The 24,425-nt window shown below is 40.6% G+C and overlaps 1 pseudogene; it reads left to right on the top strand.

Annotated features, from left to right (window-relative positions):
- Window positions 1–487: 487 nt before the first annotated feature.
- LOC117036678 (28S ribosomal protein S15, mitochondrial-like) overlaps window positions 488–24,425 on the top strand; it is a 48,204-nt pseudogene continuing 24,266 nt past the window's right edge.

Raw genomic sequence — 24,425 nt, 5'->3', positions numbered from 1 at the left:
TTTAAAAAAAAAAAAAAAAAAGGCTTAGGTCTCCTACACATCCCAGAGATTCTGAATTCATTGAGCTGGGATGAGACCTACACATGGCTACTGTCATGCAGGGTGGTATGCGGGGTCTCTAGTCCTGCTCCCCGCATAAGAATGCAGGATATGGTGAGGCCAAAAAGGAACACCAACTGAGTCATAGATAGGGGAGTCATACCACTATAGTCTCGCTGGCGGCTGGGTTGGAGACACAGGAAGCAGCAGCCACACGACCGCAACCCGCCGTCCACTTGTCTCTGCCAAGCAACCTCACTTGCTCACTGCAATCCACCTCTCTGCAATCCGCGATCCACACTCCGCCCTTGCTAGCTCAGCCACCATCTTCTTGCTAGCCCCCCATTTTCTGCTAGCGGAGCCACCGCAGTTATATTAGTGGCCAATGGCTCACTGGTTATACCTGACAGCCAACTAGCCACAGCTGATGGCCATCCAATCACAGTCGATGGCCATTTACTATCTGAGCGAACACCCTTCCAGGTGAGGGCGAGAACCTGGAAACTGCACTCCTGACTCTGTCCCCACAGGTATGTTGGGGGTTTTTTGTTTGTTTGTTTTCAATTTTCCCCAGAATTTCTAGTTGGCAGCCCAAATTAAGAACCTGTTCTAAGTATTCAAGCTATGTCTGTTCAAGCTTAGTGTGTGGAGGGAGAGGAGGATTAAAATGTGTCTGGTAAAGAGGGAAAAAAAATAACCCTTGACCAAATTACCCCTTGCCCTGGAATCAAAATCTTATCACGGCCATCAAATAATGTTAGTTGCAAATCCAGTTGCTCTATTTTGAAGTCTAGGAGTGGAGTGGCTTCTTGTCCCAGTTTAGAAAAACAAATTCCAGTTATTATGTATGTACCCTTTGCTTTATGGCACATAGCGTGAAGAATGCGATTCTTAAATCCCACTCATGTTTCATCAACGTGATTATAATACCTAGCTTTCTTCTCATGAGGAACAAAAAAGAATCTTGGTTATATCAGTGCCTGAGTTGGGAAAAACAAAACAAAACAACACCGTATCTTCCAGTGCCATTTATTAAGCTTCTGGGATGAAATCTGTCCACGAAAATTTCATAGTCTAGAAGGATATTTCAGAGTATAAAGTACAAGCAAATACTTTTCCAGGCTAATTCCACAATAAATACGACAGTATTTTCCCTTTGTCTTCTTGCTGAGCCTGTTAATCTTTCAATGATACAGAGGAGACAGTGTTCTACCTTCCTGTTACATTTTCTTTTTAAATTTTATCCTTACTCTTAATTCTCAATTTGGTTCCTATAATCACTGGCTTTTAGTCTGTAAAACTGTGTTTTTTTAATTAGCAAGGTAGAGATCAATGTAATACAAAATACATGCTAATGCAGAACTAGATTCTGCTCTCCCATACATGGGTGCCAAGTGGAGAGACGATAACCTGTGAACATAGTTCGAGAGAAACTTGAGCTCATCCCAGAAATAACAACCTCCTCTTTCATGGGAAGGAGCAACCTGGAAATATCACATTTCCACACTGCACTTCCACTCCCCCGGGAATGTTAACATCTATGAAATGAGGAGATGTCTTATAATTGTCATAGTTTAATGGGCTTCTTGTCTTTCATAGTGGTGCATAAAATAATGGGGCACCTTAAAACTGATAACGTCTTAGTTTTGATGAAATACGGCAATCCACATGAATTGAGCCATAAGGAGAACTGAATAGATTTTAGATTAAGGTTCTGTGTATATAAGGTTCTGTTGGGTATGTGAAAGCATGGAGAAAAACTGAATTTCCTCTCTGATGTAGCACCTCTTGGACCCTTTCAGGAGCAAACAGTTATACCCAAAGCTCAGAGTGCTATTTGCAAGTATATACTGACCACATTTAGAATGAATCCTAAAAGAGACTGTATCGAAAGTGTAGGTTCATGGTAATAAATTTTACAACTATCCAGTTGGTATTTGGTTGAGTTCCTGTGACACACTTCTCTGTTTCACAAAAACAGCTCTCGGGTTTTTAATGCTAATATGGGTTCTAAGACGAAGTTTAATAGTGAGGGTAACCTTTGGCATCTGTTAAACATTTTAATCCCAGGGCCTCACCCCAGAACTTTTGATTCAGAAACTCTGAGGGTGGCGGGTCAGAGATACCATCCATATAGTTAACAAGCTCTACGGGTGATACGGATGCGTAGCACCTTTGAACAACACTGCACCGGTAGTGTTAGAACTCCAGTGCAATGTGGCATGCACTTGGGACATCGGTGGTGAGATTCCCTAAGCCACCATCTGTGCAAGGCTGCTCCCCAAATGTCCAGCGTCACCTGCTGTGTGCTCACACTGATCATTAAACATATCTCAAGCCTGGGGTGGGGGTTTAAATTATCCTTCTTACTATAGACCTCAAAATTCTCAGAACAGTGACCTACTGGAGACCCAAGGGAGCAGGGTTTGCATGGAGCCTGAGAACCAGAACACTGATTTTTCCTATTTCTCAAAAGCAAATGGGATTAACTGACTCTGACTCTATTTCTTAAACAGTGAATGCCAAGGTCTCTCGGCCCATTCCAGATGTGCTGCAGTTTGCAACCAAACGGAAGAACTCACCGAATCTGCAGGTCTCCTGTTAAAACTCATTTTTGTTTGATAGCATGCTTGCTTGCACTTGGGATACATATAAGGTTTTATTGGAGTTTAGACGAAAGTTTATCCACCAGTGTCCCAAAGAGGATGAAAGAAGTTGTGCCTTTTCATTTCTGCCCGACATGAGACAGTGAAAAGGGCTAAACAGTCTCATGCCTGGAAGTCTCCCAAGTGTTCTTAGATTGCAGGCACTGCCTTTTGCTGTCCCAATCATTGTCCTATCTCGTGCCCTTCCCAGCTCCCCACTCGTCCATCCCAATAAGGTCATCCTATACCAAGTCTTTATTTTTTTGTTTTTTATTTTTTTGCAGATCTAAATTTCTGAATTTATTAGAATAAAATGTATATCATTTATTTATGTTCAATTTAGTTTTTCAGTTATATTTGACATTCAGTATTATTTTATATTAGTTTCAGGTGAACAGCATAGAGGCATTTATATAATTTATGTAGTGATCCCCACCCCCACCCCCCATTAGTCTAACACCCACCTGGCACTAAACATGGTTGCTCCAAGAAGTCCTATACCCATTCTTAAGCTTTGGGAGTCTTTGGATGATGTTTACCATCAGGAAGAGGATGGAAACTTTAGGGTGAGGTGCCAGATGGTGTCTGCTGTATTGCAATACTACACTCCCCTTCCATAGCCTCTTCTCTCCTGCCAGGGCAGAAAGGCTGCAGACGACGCTCTCCACACTTTCTTTCCACCTGGCATCCTGTCACATGCTACCAGTGTGAGGCACTGGCGAGAGAAAGGAAGAAGCCTTTTTTCTGTCGACTTGGTTATGTTCTTGCAGAAGCGGCCGCGACGATGAGCAGCGGGAGTGGACAAAGGCTGTGGAGGCCGCGGGCGTCGCAGACAAGTACAGGCTTCTGGGTTTCTGCCAGCTCTGCCAACGCAATTCTGACAACACACTGCACTCTGAGTAACGTTTTTTTTCTCTTGGCTCTTTCAGATTTGGAGGTGGTAGCCACTTCCTGCAGTTACTGATCTTTGGGAAATCTTACCTTCCCACTTTTTCCCCTGTAGCTCTTCTAACACCTTTACAACCAACTCCCTCTTTGAAAATCTAGAGTAGTTTCTGTTTTCCCGATTAGATGCAGACTGATAAAACCGGAACCTTACACTGTTATTAACAAGGGACAGAGAGTAAATGAAACCCTTTATCTACCTTCAATATCCCGGTTTTTAAGGATCTCATTTCAGTGGGATCAAAGGAATCAAAGTAGGATCCTGCCCAGAAAGGGGAGGTGTCTTGAATTTGGCAGCACATGTCAAACCAGATTGGAAGCCAATGTTCTTTCTTAGATCCTCATGGTCTTAGGTTGGTTTCCCCACACGTAGTCCCAGAGGTGAGGATTCATGCCTTCCTGACTTATTATGGGAGTGCTACAAGACAAGCCTATAAAAACGTGGAGTAAGTGAGACAGGATGAAGCCAAGCAGGGGTGAGACTGCAGGTCAGGCCTCAGAGGCCGCTCCAGCCTGACCCCCAAGGGAGCTGGAGTGTAAGCTGTGCCTCAGAGCTTTCATGATGATTGTACCCATCAGTCATTTTCCAAGGGATGACTGAAGGGGCCATAAACTGCCAGTAATTTGACTGACCCTGGTAGCCCGAGCACAGACAGGCCTCTAAAGAAGAGCTGCAGGTGTGAGCCCTTAGAAACAAAAATACACTGAAGCTGGAGAAAGGCACACAGAAAAGGTCAAATGGACCCGAGGGGTTCTGGCCAGAGCACTGACAGGGCCCCTCTGATTCTGACCCTTAATGTATCTGACTATGAAAAGACCTTTAGAAAGGGATGTCCGATGCATCACTCTGCCTCCCAGATTTCATGCAAGGTCTTCTTTTGGCCAACACTAACCAAGAACCATAGAGGGAAGAGGGTTCTGGGAAATGTAGTTCTTAGCTTAACCAAGTTGATAACAGAATAATCCAAACATTAGGCCTAGCTGTTTCAATAAAGTGTCACAAAATCCCAGGATATGAGTGGGCTTCCTTTTGCTAGAAGACCCACACATAACTGTTGGCAAAAGGCCCAACATGCCAAGAAGTACGACACAACTCCTCTGTGTGGTTCCCATTATGTGTTCAGTCAAATGTAAGGGGGTGTTCTGCAGGCAGAGGATAAAGTTCCATGCAGCAGGCTGGTCCTGGCCCTGGCCCTGGCCCTGACAGGTGTTAGGCCAACTCCACACCTCTGCACGTGGCCACCCAGGGCTGGTCCACTAACCTCAGCATCCCCATGCACAGCTTCCTTGAGCCTGTGATGTCAATACTTGAGTGCTTATTTGGGAAATCAAAAATACTTCTCACTGATGATTTTTATTCTCTGCTTATAAATTTAGAGGCAGCGTGGTGTTACAGCTAAAAGCATGGTCTCTGAAGGCAGATTTTCTGGGCTCAAGTATTAGGTCCATCACTTACCAGCTCTGTGATCTTGACAAAGTTACTTAACCTCTCTACCTCAATTTCCTCATTTATAAAGTAGGAATAGTATTACTATCTATTTTATATAGGTTATGAGAAGCTTAAAGGGATTTATATATATATCAGTCACTTAGAATTTATGTGAATAATATTCATTAAATTTCAATGATTATAAGTCACCTTTATTTAATGATTATATATTTTTCTCTTATCTATTCTACTAAAACATGATCCAGTAGGATTTGACAATGCTTTGGCACAAATTAACATCGTCATGTATAAGAAAACAGTAAAAGTGTATGATAATTTCAAAATATTCTTATTCCTACTTGTCATTATTTCAGAATGATCTGCCCCAAATTTGTGAGGTTTTATCATGCATGGACTATCTTCTTACAAGCCAATATTTAGAGGAAATTTTCTAACAAAAAATAGTGATTATAGAAAGGTTAAAGACCAAATATGAGAAGTTTGAAGTCTTATTTCCATCAATAGCTGACAAGTTTCACCAACAACTATTCGCCTAGTAGTGGGAACATAGAACCATAAGAAAGGTTTGCAAGTATTGGGTTTCCTTTGAAGATCTCAGCAAGAATATAAATGTATCCTCTCTGAGACATATAAATAACCTAGAGTTCCTCTTGCTCAGTCTCAAAGAAATACTTGGCATTCTCATACTTGGTGATCTGGTATGATGAATTATTGGGGTTAGAATTTTCCCTCCAGACACACTCACTGCTGGTGGCACTGCATGTTTGGTACAACCTCTTTGGAAGACAATTTGGAAATGTCTGTCAACACTTTCAGTGCTTATACCCAGTGATATGCTTGTTGTATAATAAAGTGTTTGTTATATAATACAGAATTTGAATTGTCTTTGTCCCAGGTTCCTGGAACAGAGCCTCTAAACCCTTGGAATTTCCTGAATGATAGGAGCCCTGTGTTCTTTGCAGTGGGCTCCTAGGATCACCCCTGAGTTTGTTAACAAGGTGACTCATGGTGGACTCCTAGAAAGTTTTAGGAGGGGGGCTGGTCAAGCCAGAATGACCAAGCATGTGATTAGAGAGTTAGGGCTTCGGGCCATCTGATACCAGCCCATATGCCTGACCTCCGGGGAAGGTATAGGGCTAGAGACTGAGTTCAGTCACAGGACCAATGATTCAATCAATCATGCCTACATAACGAAACCCCAATAAAAACTCTGGACACTGGGAGCTCCAGTGAGCCTCCTTGTTGCTGTACACATTGGGGTGCCAGAAGGATGATATGTCCTAAAGTCACAGGGAGAAGACACAAAAACTCCATATTCAGGACTCTGCCAGACCTCACTAATAGGCTTCTTCATTTGGATGGTCCTTATTTACATTTTTTCATAATAAAACTATAGTAATAAGTATAATGCTTTCCTGAGTTCTGTGAGTCATTCTAGGGAATTATCAAACCTAAAGGGGTCAGGGAACCCTCAAATTTGTGGTCTGTTGGTCGGAAGTGTGGGTGGCCTAGGAACCCCCATATTTGTGGCTGGCAGCTGAAGTGAGGGCAGTCTTGTTGGGGACTGCATGCTTAACCTGGGAGTCTGTACTAACTCCAGGTAGTATCAGAATTGAATCACAGTATTGCAATGTTTAACAACCAGCTCTCCAGGAGAGAAGGGGGAAGTCCTAGTTTATAGTGTTTGCAGATTTCCGGGATACAAATACTCTCACTATTGCCAGTTTCAAGTTACCAAGATGATGTCATTGATCGTGGAGTTGAGAAGAGACGCACTGGATCTGCTCCTCATGAGCTTGTGCCAGTTGACTCCAGCACACTATTACTTATATCTTGTCACCAAGCAATTCCATTTCTCAAAACTTGTTCGACAGATATGCCTGGCACATTTTCCCGTTTCTAAATAAGTCCCAAAATGTTCATTAAAGCATTGTGTGCATTCATAAAAGATTGAAAACAAGCTACAGGCCCACGAATGAACTTAAACAAGTCATAGTTTCATGAATAAAATGAAATGTTATGCAGGCTTTAGAAAGAATTAGACAAATATATACTGATGTGGAATAATTTGCAAGACATATTTATTATTAGGTGAAAAAAGAAAGAGGCAGAACAGTCGGCAGTTTGATACCACTTGGTGTAATATGAAGGGGGATATATATTAACTTGTATACATCTATAGACTTTTGGGGGAAGAAATACACACACGCACACACACACACACACACCAAAAAACAAACACACAAGAAAAAACAAACCTAGTAAAAGAGGTACCTTCCAGGAAGGAGGATGAGGAGATTTGAGTGAGAGAGACACGACTTTTTACATATGCCTTTTTGTACTGTTCTCACTTTTTTATGCTATCTATTTAAAGAATTAAAGCATAGGAAATGATAGAGAGAAAGTAGGCTGATAGAAATGAATGACTGAATGAACAAATGTGTGAACCCTCTGAGCAAAGCGACTCACTCTTTCATCATTGTCAACGCACTTCTCACCGGTCCCTGTGCACAGCTCTGTTCTAAAGTCTGCTTCAGGGAGAAGGTAACAGGGTTCACAGAGAAGTGACAGCGTATTTTCTCTCACAATGAGGTCAAACCCTGAAATGCCCATAGGAGCCAGGTAGGCACCATGAATGCATGATGTTGTCCAGGTGGGGATTATGCTGAACTGAAGGGCTCCTGCCACAAATAGAGAGAAGCCATGACTCAGCTACGGCAGCCATTGGTCTGCAGAAACACGGACATGGTGTTGCCAGATCTCCTGATTTTTCCAGAAAACACAGAAATCCAACCTAGTATGTGAAATGTCATCACGTGTTGAACGAATACACGTTTTTCAACAATATAATGTAAGCCAAAGAAAACCTCATTATAACTTTATAGTTTTGAAGAGAATGGCTATGTTTCTACCAATGAAATACAGGAACTTATTTTAGGCTGAGCTTAGATGAGTAACAAGTATTTGGATTTGGCGTTCTAAGGAAAGAGATTTTATCATTTTTCCCCCAAGCCCCAGACGATTAAATGTAATGATGGTATCTGTGAAGTCAGTGTCCTTAGTCTAATCTGGCTGCTATAACAAAATACCACAGGTTGGGTAGCTTATAAACAACAGAAACGTATTTCTTATAGTTTTGGAGGCTGGGAAGTCCCCAGATCAAGGTGCCGGCATGGTTGCACTCTCTGGTGACGGCACACTTCCTGGTTCATAGCCTCGTACATGCCTTCTCTCTCTGTCCTCACGTGGTGAAGGGGCAAGGGAGCTCTCGGGAGCCTCTTTAAAAAGGGCACTAATCCCATTCATGAGGGCTCCACCCTCAGGACCTAAGCACCTCCAAAAGGCCCCATCTCTTAATACTGCCATCTTTGGGGGTTAGGATTTCAACAGGCAAATTTGGGGGGAAAACAAACCTTCAGACCATAGCAGTCAGTTAAGTCTGAAACCTATTTCTCTTAGCAGTATATGTTGGTTAACAGATTTTACAAGCTATGAGACGTCTGTCAAGCCCATTCAAAAGAGAGGAATGGGAGTGTGCAGAGAAAAGTGCAAAGTGGAAGAAAGACATATAAAGGTGGTAGCCAGGCAAACACAGAAAGGGAGCCAGAGAGGAGAGCCTGGCAGGATGTAAGCAAAAGGACAGAACTACAGCACTGACCCACATCAGGAGCATGGGAAAGAGACCAAAGATGGGAAGTCCAACCATTATAAGGTAGTTTTTTCCAGCGGTTTTCTTGTGTATTGATTTGCCTTTCTGAATCCCCAGTGTGCCCACTCTAGTTTGATTAAAATTGCCTGAGTCCATGAGTATTCAAATTATGACTAATTTATCCCTACTAACTTAGATTCTCCCAACATCCTGTTGCCTGAAAGTGTGCTGATTTCCTGTTGTTCCTGTTTTTTAAAAATCTCAGCTGTAAGCATGACCATGCCTCTATGGAATTTCAGGCCTGCAAGGATTAAGCAACCTCAGATGAAGTGAGATTAATGGTGGTGTCTGTGTTAGTGCAGAGGGAGAGAAAATAGTGGCATTAGTCATAATGATGATGATGGTAGAGCATTTATTATGGGCCAAGGGGCTTTATGAGAAAGACAATCAGAAGTCTCACCCTATTACTACCTCTAACTTTAAGTCCAGCGTCTCTGGGGAATGGGCCTTCCTCCGAGTCATGTCCGTGTATAACTCCTCAGAGTCCAGAAATGATACATTTAAATATTTCCAATACACTATATTCAACAGAACAATGATAGAAAGAAAATACGGTAACCACAAATAGATTTTGGATAAAAACAAATAGAGAGAACAACCAGTCCTTCGCATGTTCTGTATCCAGCCAGAGAAGACTGGCAGGAACTCCTGTCCTTGGCAATGAGGTGACGTCCTTGGTCAGCCAATCTGGCTGCCCCTGGTTTTGCAAACAGAAAGAACTTTGCATAGCAAGGTTATATCCTGTTTCCTGTTATAAGAACCAGCTTGGACTACATTTTGTCCCATTCTTTTAGGACTTTACTGAAGGCTGCAAGAATAAGCCAACACACTCCAACACTATGACATTTTTCTACCTAAGTCAAGGCTGAAGTTCCATATTATTGTTTCCTATCCACAGAGCAGGAAGCTAAGTTTTAGAGAGATTTAACAACTAACCCAATCAGTAAGAAGCAGAGCATAAACATTCAAGATTATTATTCTTTCTTTGTATTTCATCTTTTATAACTTTTTCATTCCTAATTACCAAAGTAGTACAAAGGAAGATGGAAAAATTGGAATATACCGAAATGTATTTTGTATTTCTAGTCTCATTCTCTTGTCTTATTACATGCACACAAAACCACACATAGTAGTTCATCAGAATTAGCCACTATATATTCTTTCCACTTCTCTACAAAGGTACAGAACTCTCATCATGCGGCAAGGAAAACAGTCTCAAGAATTCCAGGTTTCCAACAGTTTGTTGCTCAGGCAGGAGCAACTTCAAATTACCTCAAGTGGGCTTATACTTCCACTGTGCCAATTTTCAAAGAACCCATTACATGAATAACACAAGCACTAGATTAAGTGAGATTTTAAAATTATTTCTCTTTCATGCCTCAGTTCAGAATTGGTGCTCAGGTATAATGAATACTAATTTTAACTAAAGTAAGAACAATCCTGTCCTGCAAGGGTATGACGAAGGGAAATAAATTAAGGTCAAATATTCATCTATTCATTTATCACTCAACAAATAATTTTGAGCACCTTTTATGTGCTACACCTTGATTTGGGGATTGAGGATACAAACAATATATCAAACAGACAAATTCCCTGCTCTCAGGGAACTTGCACTCTAGGAAGGAAAAACAGATAATAAATACACAGATAAACTGAGAAAATATCAGGTTGTAATAAGTACTATGGAGAAAAATAAAGCAGAATAAAGGGAATGGGGAGTGTTGAGGAAGGAGTTTGCTGTTTCATGCAGTATATTCGTCTGCCGGGGCTGTCATAACAAAATAGACAGGGTGGCTTCATCAATAGAAATTTGTTTTCTCACAGTTCAGGAGGTTAAACATCCAAGATCGAGCCAATTCATTTTCTGGTGAGAGCTCTCTTCCTGGCTTGCAGACAGCCACCTTCTTCCTATGTCTTCACTTGATCTCCCCTTGGTACAAGCTCTCTAGTGTCTCTTCTTATAAGGACACTAATCCTATCAGATCAGGGCCCACCTTTAAGATCTCACTTTACCTTAATTACTTCCTTACTCAAAAGACAGCCACTGGGGCTTATGGCTTCAACATATGAATTTGACGGGGGGCAGAGGGAAGTCATATACATTTAGTCCATAATATACAGGATAGTGAGAAAAGGCATCTCTGATAAGATGGCGTAGCTAGCTTTCAAGATGGCCCTCAGTGAGCCTCATCCCCTGGTATTCGCAGCCTTGTGTAGTCTTCTCCCACAATAAATCAGGGCTGGTCTCGGTGCAGTAGACTACAGCAGAGATTAAGGTGTTTGACTTCTGAGGCTAGGTCATAAAAGGCACTGAAGCTTCCACTTTGCTGTTTTGGACCACTCACTCTGGAGCAAGTGAGCCATCACATCATGAGGACACTCAGCAGCCTTGAGAGAGGCCCATGTGCAAAGGAATTCAGACCTCCCACCAACAGCACCAACCTGTCAGACATTGAATGAACCACCTTGGAAATGGAACCTGCAGCACCAGTCAAGCCTTCAGATGACTATAGCCCCAGCTGAAGTCTGGACTCCAACCTCATGTGAAACCCTCAGTCAGAACCACCCAGCTAAGCTCGTTCCAATGTTCTGGACTACAGAAAAAGTGAGCTAATAAATGTTTGTTGTTGTTTTACATCTCTACGATTCATAGTAATTTTTTATACAAGAGATAAGTAAGACATACAGTGACACCAAGAGAGCTGAAGGAAGTAATCAGGATAAAGCCTTTCAGGTAGAAGGGAAAGCAAGTGCCAAAGCCATTACATTACAGCATGTGTGGCATGTGCAAGGAACAGCAAGGGAGACGGTGTGCCAGGAACAGAATGAGCAAGGGCAAGAAAATGAGGAGGCTGGTCAGAGAGAAAATGTGGGGTCAGATCATAGGGAATAGGGAATCTTATTTGTCTATAACCTTGCCAGAGTGATGCATAGACAGACACCCACTTAGGAGGAGCATCTGATTTGTTTAGATGAAATGTTCTGATAACTTTTGAATCTTATGTCACCAGATTACATCAGTCAGCCACCTTGGTGATCTCAACAACTCTCATGCTTTTAACTATTATTTATATGTTTACAATTCCCAGATTTATGCTTCCAGTCTAGAGCTCTCCCTTGAACTTCAGCATCATATACCCAAGGACTTCGTCAATATCTCCCCCCTGGAATTTCTAGTGGGAATTTCAAAATTACTGTGTTCAAAATAAAATTCCTACTCTTCTCCCACCTCACTGTCCATAGTCCACCCCATCTCTGAAAGTGAAAGCCCGTCCTTTCAGGTACTCAAGCCAAACACTTAGTCATCTTTTAGCCTCCTCTTCCCCCCATACCATATACCCATCCAAATTATCTCCAAAGTCTGTAACCACTCCTTTAAAAAAATGTATCCAGAATCCAACACTTCTCACACCTCATTCGCTATTCTCCAAGCCACTGTTATGTCTAGTCTGGATTATGGTATAAGCCTTCTAACCAGTTTCACTTTACCTTCGAGAGTCTATTCTCAACTCAGTAGCCGTAGGGAGATTTATCAGATCGTATCATTTCTCTGCCTTAAATCCCACAATGTCTCCCCATCTTGCTCAATGTAAAAAACCAAACCTTCATAGGATAAGGCCTTTTGGTCTCTAGACCAGTTATCCTGCCAAGCTCATCTCCATTTACTCTTGCTCTTACTGAGCTTCAGCCACAATGGCCCCCTTGTTGTCTCAGAAACAAGCCAGGCACACTTCTGCCTCAGAGCCCATGCTCTTGCTTTTTCTTTTAGCTGGAATGCTCTTTGCTCAAATATATCCAAGATTCATTTCCTTACCTCTTTCAGGAATGTGCTCAAATGTCACCTTGTCAGCAAAATCTTCCCGGACCACCTTATAAAAATTGCAAACCCCCGTCCAGAACCCATTAGTTCTTCCTTGCCTTATTTTTGTACATAGTTCTTATCACTATCTGACATTACACATTTTAATTATGTATTTGTTTCATTTACTTATTTTTGTCTGTCTTCTTCCACTAGACTATAAGCTCCTTGGTAGTAAGGATTTTTGTCTGTTTTGTGCACTGTTCTATTCCCATGTCCTGGAACGTTGCTTGGCACATGGGTAAGCACCCAATAAATCCTTGTTGAATGAATGAATAAGCCCCTTAGAGTGGATATAAGACCCACTCCAAGACAAAACCAAATGATAAAACACGGAGGCTAACCTGCTTGCATAAGACAATGAGAACACGAGATGCTCTAAAGAGTGAGGAAAAGAAAAATAAAGGAAGGGTGTAGAAAGAAGAGCCCAGCATGGCTGGGAGGACCTGGGAGAAGCCAAAGAGAAAGATCTTCCCTTTGGGTTGGGCTCAAATGATTGGGGAAATCAAAAATATTTAAGAGTACTTTTAAAAACCTACTTTGCTGTGGGATACGCAAATGTAAACTGCATTCGTCCACCTTCTCTATAAAATTTTTGTGTCAACTCTTCTTTGCTTGATAATGTTTACAGGTGGGGGGGATTCTGGTTGGGAAATGGAAGAGGATTGACCTCTGCATCCAAGCTGGCTAAAAGTCAACATGTTTAGATGCAGAAATCAAAGGCCAAGAGCACAGCTGATATCCGAAATGCACATGCAGGCTTTAACCTTGCTGTCTATTTTCTTGGCTGGCTTCTGTTAAATAGAATGGCGATTTTAACAAGGACCAGGGTTTTTAATTAATTAGACACTGTTCACTGTGGCTCTGGTCCAATTCATCTTAGGGCAGCTGCTTTCCTACACATTCCTCAATTCATACTTATAATTATTATCAATAACCACCACATACATACACAGTGTGCCAGACACTACAGCCTGAAAAGACGTGACCTCTGAGCTAAACAGCTTAGTTTCTATTTTAATCATGTACTCCTAGAATCTTACTCTCCTACTTTTTTTCTAATAGGGTTAGCTTTTCTAAAGCAGGTAGTCTTTTAAATTCACCTCTCCATAAAATTTTGCTCCAGCTTGTTCTTTGGGAGTGCTGCAGGCAAAGAAATTTCCTTGAGGAAAAACAAAGGTGGTTATTGCCACTGGAGAAGGGCCAGAAAATTACAGTACAGAGATAAGAATCATGCTATTTTGTATTGTTAATATAAAATCATATTGATATAGTACATACAATGATAGTTAAAACTATTCACAGAGAAAGAAAATAAATTTGTGGGCTAAAAATCCATATTCACAAAAATTATATATATTTTTATCTACATCTGTCTGGCTAACTTTTATCTGCCTTTATTTTATTACCTTTATATATTGAGTATTAATAATGTGTCATACACTGGAAAAGCCATAAGGATCCTTTTCATTCTAGGCTTTTTTGGAGGGTCTATTTATGCCCTGAAACCCCAGCTTCTGAGCAGCCCCTTCCTCACTTCTGTTTCTCACCCAGCTTGACGGATCACTGAACCCTCCACTTTGAAAGTGTTACCCTTTCAGTTCCCCTCTGCAAAGGGATTTCTCACTCTCCAAGTTTCCGACAGGTAAAAAGTCATACAGAACCTTCCCCAAATCTCTCAGATTTTGAAACTCAATTTCATTTAATTCAAATACCACAAGTGATAAAAACCACAAACAATGCCATTTTACAAATGAGTGGACAAGAACAGGGATTAGTAATGATATCTATTAGGTGGAATTTAATAAAACTTCTTGAAGCCATATTAGAAAATCACTGTTGGGCTATATGATGAAACACGGGAAGAGGCTTTCTGGGAGCAACACTGATTCTCTATGCTACACACTCTACACACATCCCATCACAAGCAATGTGTAAGTTCTGTGTTTAAAAAAAGAGAGAGAGAAAAAGAAAACACATTTATTGATACAGAAATAGACAAAAGACCAAAGGAATAGGAGAGCCTAAAACAAATGCATGCCAATGAGGTTACTTGATGTATAATACGGGTGGCACTTCACAGCAGTAGAGAAAGACGGTCATTGAATAAATTGTGCTGGGACAGTTGTCTGTCCATGTGGAAAATTTGAAATTGAATGCCTCCCTTACAACATATACAATAAATTCCTAATGGATTAAGAATTCAAATAAGAAAGGCAAAACACTCAGATTTTTAGAAAAGAATATCTTTATGACCCGAGGGGTTCGGGAGCAGAAAGCTTTCTTAAAGGACAAAAAGTACAAAATGAATAGGATGAGATTGACTGGTAAATTGTACTGATAAAAGTATGAGAATACATTCATCAAATGACACCATTAAAAAAGTGAAAAGGCAAGCCACAAACTGGGGATAAGTATCTGAAATAGGGTAATCAACAAAGTATTAGTAACATGAAAATACAAACAGCCCATGAATGGTTGAGAAAGCAAACAAACAGCACAACAGGTACATGGACAAACTACATGAACAAGTACATCTCCAAATATAACCAACAAATGTGACATAGTCAATAAAATTTTTTAAAAAATGTTTTTAACAGGGAACTACAAATTATAACAATGAGATACTGCTTCATACCCACTGGGTTAAAAAATAACCGAAAAGTGTAATCCTGAGTGTTTGAGACAATGTAGAACAATAGGAACTCCCATTCACTGCTAATAGGAGAAAACAATTTGGCAGTACCTGGTAAAGTTACGTAGATATACATAGTTTATGTATAACTCATCAATTTCACTCCTAGATACAGATCCTAAAGAAACTTCTAAAACTAATGACACAAAACTGTATAGCACTGCATACTTTACAAAGCACTATTATTGGTATAGGTAATCTACAAACCATAATCCACTTTTTAGTGGGCATTATTAACTCTACTTTTCACAGAGGTTTAGTTATCCTTCCAAGGTCACACAATTGGTGAGTGGCAGTGACACTCCCCAGTATAAATTCTCCCTTCTCCTGGTAATAGCCCCAACTTTTGTCTGGAGATCTCCTCCCCCCACTTTTATGGTGTCTGGATGAGGCTTCACCCAGACATGGTCGATCAAAGGACCACAGTGACTGGTTCAGGGAAAATACCGGTTAGGTCTGTCCAATCAGGGTGAGACTTAGTACTACTAGAAAAGATTCTTGCCCTTTCAAGCTGGTCTCAAGCCTGGGAAGAGATGAGACCAGAGTTGCTGTAAGAAGTGGAAAATGAAGCAGACAAGCAGAAGGTATACTTGAGAGATGAAAAGAAACTAAGTCTTGATGACATAATTTATAGCTCTGCGGTATCTAAGGCCAGATCTACCTCTGAACATCTAGGTTATGCAAGCAATAAATTTCCTTTATGCTTGTGATTTTGAGTTACCATTTTTACAACTGATAACCCAAAGAATTCTGGATGATACAATAACAAAGCCAGAACCGGAGCCCAGGAGTCCCAACGCCCACTGTTCTTTCCACAGCACTACCTAGCAAGATGTGGCTGACAGGCTCCAAAACCAAAATAAAAGCAGTATTTTGCTTTTACTATGATAAACATCTTTGGATTCTCCCAGCCCCAGTCTATTATACAGAAAAATATTTCTGTCTTTTATTTCTGTGGGTATATATCTGGTTTATATCGTATCCAGTTGAAGGTCAACAACTTCAGAATTGAAGTAGTTTCTTGATCAAAAATTCTCCTTAACATCGTCAAGGACGACATCCTGTAATTATAAATTCATCCAAACCAGCAATTGTGTCTAAAGGTGATCAAAGTACCGATATATGTGAAATTATTATCGTGAAAGGGATTTCGACTATTTAATTAAATAATAGGAGTGAAGTATGACGACACTGAAAATAAAATAACCAACAATACAGAGTCCTAAAGAACATTACCTCCCCACACAGGGGAGTGGGAGATGGTCAGAGCTGTCACGAGGACGTCCTTGTCTTCTAACTGATGCCAACTACACTCAGAGGATTCACCTTGTTAGCTGGAGCCGGTGAACTGGAACTGAGGGGCTCTGGAAACCATCCCCATGAACTGCAAGATCATGATTCCCAAACGTAGTCTGACAAGTGTGAATGTACTTAAGAGGACAATGAAACGTGGTACCTGAAAGCAGGACTTCCCAGGAATTCCAGCACGGTGATCACCGATGTGGATCACAAAAGCCGTTCTCAGTCATAACAAATAGGTGGGGATATCAAAGAATAAGCGTTTGATGTCAACACTGCTGCCGAAATTGCAAAGTATTCACAGTCGGTCGCTAAAGTCTTCCACGGCTTGTTCACCTCCCTCTGCTACCTTCCAGCTTCCCTCCTCCCTCTTCCCTCAGGCCCCAGCAAGTCCAGTCCTTGGAGGAAAGCCTCACAGTGAGGCACTCAGTTCAGGCATACTCTCTGGATAAGGGCTTAAAGCTCCACAATGAAGCAGTTCTCATTCCAACTCACTCATGGAGATTTCCGTTCCCTCACAGAATCACGCAGTACGAGGCTAGCCACACCATGCCACTTACAAACTAGTGAAACTGGGCAAGTTAGTTAACATTCCAAGTATGGATGTCCTCATCTGGAAAATGGGAATACAGGTATCCCCCTGCTTTTCAAAAGTTTGCTGCGTACCACTTCACTTTCACGAAAGACCTACATGAGTACCCGTTTTCGATCATGGAAAGAAATCTGTAGAGGATTTTCATTTTTATGAAAAGAGGGGGAAAGTGAAAATAGCGCCCAATGCTTGTTTTGCAGCGAGTCTTTTCAGAGGCAGCGCTCACTGGTGCGGCACTGGCACCACGGAGCTCCTTCCCCAGGAACCACATCCCAGCAGCAAGCCACTGTAGCCCTCCGTTTTGTCTGTGGGCATCTGTGCTTTATATCCATCTATTTTGTGCTTCTGTGAGCAAGATGTGTCCTAAGGTGATTGTTTCTTCAATTTACGCTATTTTGACCTATGAAAACTTTCATACGAATGTTCTACTTTTGGATAGTGTGGAGGAAACCTGTAATAATAGCCCCTAACTCAGAGTTGTTGCGAGAGTTCAGTGACTTAAAGCATACAATGTGGTTTACCCAATGGGTGGTCCCAAGGGAAAGCCCAATAAACATCAACAATTATTACTACTATTAATAATAATACTAATAGTAATAAAGATAAGAATGATCAATACATTTAACCAGACTGTGGACATTTGTCTATTTTTGAAAAGGAGCTTAATGGCCAGTTGACACTTTTTTGGAAATCCTCATTCACCTTTTGTATTTTGCATTCACTGGTGTGTGTGTGTGTGTGTGTGTGTGTGTGTGTGTGTGTGTGTGTGTGTATGTGTTTTGTTTTTTGCCTGTGGGCTTTTTGTAGAACAGATCAGATATCCTTTATTGTAGTAAATTTCAGTATTCCTTTTTCACAGGATCCATTAGCTCTGAAATGAGAAACTCTTCAAACACAGCATGTAACCAACACAAGTGAGGCAAAACAATACACCAGCCCCAAGATTCGATACTAGCAATACACAAAAAGACCTTTTCCCCCTTTTCTTTGGTAATTTACTTTATGGATAAATTGCTTTTTTTTAAAGGTCACTTTGTTGTTTTAGAAAACTTTACACCTGACACTGTCCTCTTACTGTAGGGAGTTGCACAAAGGATAATTTAAGCAATATATCCTACAATTTTATCTATTACAGCAATTCTTCCAGAGAAAAAAACAACTTACGATGTTAACTAAGTAAGGTGGTTTGCCTGAAAACACAAGTTTTATCAAAAATCAAAAAACTAAAAAACCTATTTTATATATCTTCCACTTGGGTAAGACGTGATAGTTAATTATAATTAATTGTTTATTAAATATTTACTATACCTGGTAATTTACACTAAGGATTTATGTGTATCATCTCATTGAGTCCTGATAACTATTTTATGAGGTAAGTTATTACTGTTCTCAGTTTTAAAATAAGAAAACTAAGACTTAACAATGTTAATCAAATGAGCCCAAGAGACGCAACTAATAAGGGATGAATAGAGGATGGATTTAATTATCCTCCTCTCTAATCCAAGCTGGTTGCTCAAACTAGCTAGACCCAAACTTTGACTACAACACCTCCAAAAGGAAATGTTGAGAAATATAAATTACGATAGCTAAGAAGACTTGGATCAGAACAGCCAAATCCAGTAGCTCCTGAAGACTCTATGCTCTTAGTCTTCTTTGGAACAACCATCCTGGACTTCCTAACTACTAGGATGGGATCTGAGAATTTCCTAACTCTAAGGTAGATTCACCATTCAAAAAATCAGGTACCAAAATGACTATCTGCCCTCGACATGCATTATTTTCTTTCTTTCTGCCTATAGCCCTCTCAGGTGGGTATCAATCTTGCTTTACAAATGAGGAAATAAGATTCTGAGAGATTAAGTCAGACACCAGAGCCTCTTCCTGGCTCATGGCGATATTCTTTTTGGCCCACGGAGTGGTATTAAAATATTTGAGCCAACATTTAAAATTCAGATTCCATGCTGAAAACCCAGATTTCTGTATTTTATTAAGAATTTCAAATTCCGGGGTGGGGGGGAGGGTGAGGGGATTAGAGGGCAGTTGGTGACCACAGGATGGCCACGGGTTTGAAAATTAATCTGGGGAACGTAATTTGGTGGTTACCAGAGGGTAAGGGGGTTGGGGGGTGGGGGATGAGGGTGAGGGGGATCAAATGTATGGTGATGGAAGGGGAGCTGACTCTGGGTGGTGAACACACAGTGTGATTTATGGATGATGTGATACAGAATTGCACACCTGAAATCTATGTAATTTTACTAACAATTGTCACCCCAATAAATTAAAAAAAAAAAAAAAGAATTTCAAATTCCTAGAAACCCTGGACAAACTCCCTCATGAAAATCAAAGGCTAACGCTGAGGAATAGCTGCCCCAGGGCACATTCTCTCCAGCCATCACTGGCCCCATCAGCCAGCATCATTCATTTCATTTTGGCACATATTGGTTCCCACCTCTCATGAGAACAGGCAGAATATTATGACCAATTGCTGACCAATCTGCAAAAGGCCTTGGCTGTGAGAAATATCAACTCTTATACTGTCACCATCATCAAAAGATGCTAAAATTCCGGGCAAGCCACAGGGGAATGATACAAATACAAGGACACTGAATGTATTATCTCAGTCTATTCGAAACACTATTTACCACAGGACATATTTTAAAAATTATTGCAGAATATTGTTTTCACTAGCTGTTTTGTGTGTCTATTATGTGGGCAACCTTTGTTGTTTTGCCACATGACTCCCCTAGGAGCAATTCTAATAAAAGACTTAGAAAGATCACACAGTTTTCATTTCCCCCTTCCTTTTAGTAGTAGAATCCCTGCGTTTTAGCTAGGCATATAATCACATAATTAAAAAAAAAACTACATTTCCCAGTACCCCTGGTAGCTGAGCAGGATCGCATGACTTACTTCAGACCAATGGGATGTCGGCACACATAAACCAAGCAACTTCTGGGTCTTCTCCTAAAAGATTGACCTGGGCACTCTTTTTTCCTTGCCCCATGCTAGACCACCAATGTGAAAGTGAGCCAGGATCAGCCATGTGGACAGTAGAGATTACTGGGCAATAAGACAGAGGCACCAGCATCTCTGAATTTCCCTATAGAGCAGAGCCATCCTACCAGACCAAGATGCTCATTCTAAGCTGTTTATTGGGAGATAGATAAACTTTTATTTACTTAAGCCTCTATAGTTTTATATAGTTTTGTTATAGCAGCCTTCCTCCCCCTTTTCACTCCCACTCCTTCCATTTTCAGTCATCCTTTGTTCTTCCTAGGATTTCAGAGGATGTGGTATCCTTCCTCCACTGCTTTAAATATAGCCTTAATACCTGACAGAGTTTCTTGGGAGCAGTGTGACCTTGAGCAAGTTACTTAGCTTCTCTGAACCTGATCTGCAAAATAATAGTTGGAATGATTTGTCCAAAGGGGAGAGTACGCGTACAGTTACTTCTGCGTCCTAACATAAAGCCACCCTCCAACCTGTTTTTCTCTAATGCAGACTTGAGCCCACTACTCCACACTGAAATCGGTGGCATCCCTATTGTCCTTAGGAGAGAATCCAAGTTTCCAAAAACAATTTTGAAAGGCCCCCGATGATTAGGCTCCAGAGTCATCTGCAGGCACACTTTCCAGGCAGCCAGGGATGCTGTCACTGAGTCGGGAAAAGGCTCATGGCCAATCAGGCTTGTAATTCTTGTTGTAAGCCTGTACTCGGTTTCCTATAGCTCAGCAAACCAGGAGGCTATGCAGTGTAGGGAATAAGACCAGAGGAATCAGATGGATCTTGGTTCAAACACTGGCTCCACCAATTCTGGGTGTGACTTCTGGCAAAGGACTTACCCTCCATGTAAAAATCAGTATACCACTATTGCTCACCTCAGGGGTGTTCTGTTTGTTAACTGAGATAATGTACATAGCCCTCAGTGACTTGCATGTAGTAATCACTCCATAGTTACTATCATTGTTACAGGTCTCCTTGCCAGCTTTTTGAGTTTGTTATAGCATCAAAGAAGCATGGAACAACCTCCCAATGCTACGCCCACCCCAGGCTCTACCAGAAGATATATTAAGGCCAGAGAAGTTGTCATAGAGTTGGGAAACAAAGTGAGCATTACTCCCAGATTATATCTCCTTGAGGATAATCTGCAAGTGACACAGAATGTAGCCTAAGGCCTCTCCCAAACACCTGTCTGTCCAATGCGTTCTAGGAGAGGTTCATGGGTGACCATGACTTCCTGCTATATGAGCAACCAAATCCCAGTGTCCTGGTGCCCAAGCATCAGATCCAAATCCTTCCCTATCACTTTGCCTCATTGAACCATATGCAAGTTGACTCTGGCTTTCGGAGTTCTTGCTTGAAACAAAAGTCCTTCATATAAAAAACCCAAAGCCCAGTTTATTGTGATCCAGTCATACATTAATTAAAACAACAAGCCACCATCCAAAAAGTAATTTTTAATTAGCATTTTACTGCAGTTTCTCTCAAAGAACACCAAAGAGAGAACACACACGAACTGTTAGAAATTCTCTCTTGCCTTTCATTCATTTTCAATTATTCCCAACCCCTGCAGCTGCCCCAAAGTCTCTTAGCCTTCTCTCTGAAGCTAGACACACACACACACACACACACACACACACACACTCACACACAAACACAGCCCACCAGAGGTATGCCAGAGCCAGCTTGCACCGGCTTGAAAGAGCCGATTGTTAAATTTTCAGGAAATTTGCCAGCTCATGGTTAAACAACATCCACTATTAAAAATTAAATTACATAAACTTACAACAAAACAAATTATCAACAAAGGTGGTAAATATGCAATACTCAGAGGGAAAAACATGAGTGAATATCAAAATAATTATGCTGAAACATGAGTGAATCTCAAAATAATTATGTTGAAGCCAAACAAAAGGAGAGTATACACTGAGTGATTCCATTTATAGACAACTGATCTATAGTGATAAAAAGCAGATCAGTGGTTGTCTGAGGGAGGGCTAAGGAGCAGTAGAAGAGAGAGCTTACAAAGAAGCATGGGGAAATTTTGAGGAGTGGTGGATCTGTTCATCTTCTTGATTGTGGTGATGGTGTCACAGGTGTATAAATATGTCAAACTTATTAAATTGTACACTTCAAGTACATGCAATTTATGGTGTATCAATTGCAGCTCAATAAAGCTGTTAAATAAATACTCGAAATCCATCATTTTCTAATTATTTTACTCTATTTTACTGCTATCTATACTCTTGAGGTTCCTTTACCTCTTTGTGTCTGTACTGTGGAAATACTATCTAATGGAGCTTCTTGACATCTCTGCCCAATTCCATGTTCATCAATGTCACATTGGTAGCTTAAAATTGGCCATGGTGGAAGTATTTACACCATGGAAATCAATAAACACTACACATAAGGACTTGATTTTTTGTTTTGTTGGTTTTCTAGATTTAAGAAAGTCATGAGGGAAAAAATGCTAATAATGTAAACTTTAAAGTGTGTTTTGCCTATAGCCATTGCATTGTGAATAGCACAAAAAATTAAGAAAATACTATTTCAGCATCCTGAAACTATTATCTGATTCAGTAAATGAATCACTTACATCATTGATGAATGTGTAACGTTAAATATATGCTTTGCTGTTTCACTTTCTTTTGTCTAACTTGTTAACACAAATGAAAATATTAACCAACGTTTGCCAGAACTATATTCGTTTGCCAATTGCAATGGATACAAGAGTTCAGCAAAAATCAATGAAAACATTTTGTGAGAATCAATTGCTTATATAGAATTTATAATAAAGAGGATTACATATTTTATTATTATTTGTCAGTTGTGTGCTATACAATAAAATCTCTAATAACCTTATGTATGTATGTGTGCACATACATGCACACAGAGAATTTAGTTTTCATTTTGTTTTTTTCAGAAAGACTGTATTAAACATTTACCATCACTATGTCATTTTCATATCACTATGATGTCGTTTGTAAGATAACCATTCCATTTCCTGGTGCCCCCTGACCTTTCTCTACCTTATTTCTTTTTCATGCCGCTTAATAATGTAGTTTTATTCATCATGTACATTGAAGGTTTTTTGTTGTCTTTGTTTATTTTTCTTCTTTATTTTGTTTGTTCAATTTCTAATTCCAGAAAATAAGAAAGGAAGACTCTGGACTGACCAAAGATGTAAGAATCCTTCCTCCTTAGTGAAGGAAGAATATTGCAACCACTTCAATATAATCTGCTCTCTTTTCCTTTATTTCTGCCACATGCATATTTTTGGCATAGTGCTTTAGACAAGGAGCTCATACACATACTTGCTTTAACACAGCTGGCTACACTCACTTCCACATCTTCCTTTAAGTTGCCTCTCTGGGGTCCTGTTGTAAAAGCCAGCATGCGTTTGCTGAAGGCATTGCAAAGAGAAGTACGGATGTTCATTGGATAACACTGACAGAGTTCAGAGGTGGCAAACAAAGCCTTGAATCCAAGATTGCCTGACCATAAAATCATATCAACACTCTGATTATGGAGACAGAAATATTTCAGAGGCTTTCCTGCAAGGAAAGACATAGAAATGAGAAGACTCATTTGCTGGAGTGGTAAAAATGTAAGTGAACTTTTTACCTGTGGTTTGAATTCTGTTAATGTCACTATATTGTTTGCATAATTATACAAATAATTGGGCAGGTTTACTTATGTATAGCATATCACAGTAGAGAAACAGCGTTATTTGCTTTGTTCCTATTCATCCTAAAGCAGGAAGTATTATACAAACTTCCTCGCGTACATTCTTATCCCACAACCCTGCTACTCCCACTCCCATTATCTGCTATTTTTTCTCCTTACTTGTTTCCTCATCTTCCCCCACAACTCTTCTTCCCCCACCAGCTAATCAGGGCAGCTGTTTTCTAACCCCACAGTCTCTCTAAAAGCACACCCTCCTCTTGCCTCTGACAGAGCCAAAAAGACCACCGTTTCTCCAGTGTTCTGGCCGTATTGCCCATTGTCACCTCCTAACATGCTCCATTGCCTGGAAAGGCAAGCATGGTTGTCCTTTCGTGCCTTCATTCAAATTCTTTCCTACGCCTGAAATGTTCTTCTCCACCATTAACCATTGAAACCCTACCTCTGTTTCTAAACTCTACAAAGTGATACTTCCTCAGGTATGACAACCTTCTTCTGAGGCCCTGAG

Source organism: Rhinolophus ferrumequinum, chromosome 17 (assembly GCF_004115265.2).
Source record: "Rhinolophus ferrumequinum isolate MPI-CBG mRhiFer1 chromosome 17, mRhiFer1_v1.p, whole genome shotgun sequence".
NCBI classification, from domain to species: Eukaryota; Metazoa; Chordata; class Mammalia; order Chiroptera; family Rhinolophidae; genus Rhinolophus; species Rhinolophus ferrumequinum.
The sequence above is the reverse complement of the archived record's forward strand: the minus strand, read 5'-3'. Positions and strand labels throughout refer to the sequence as shown.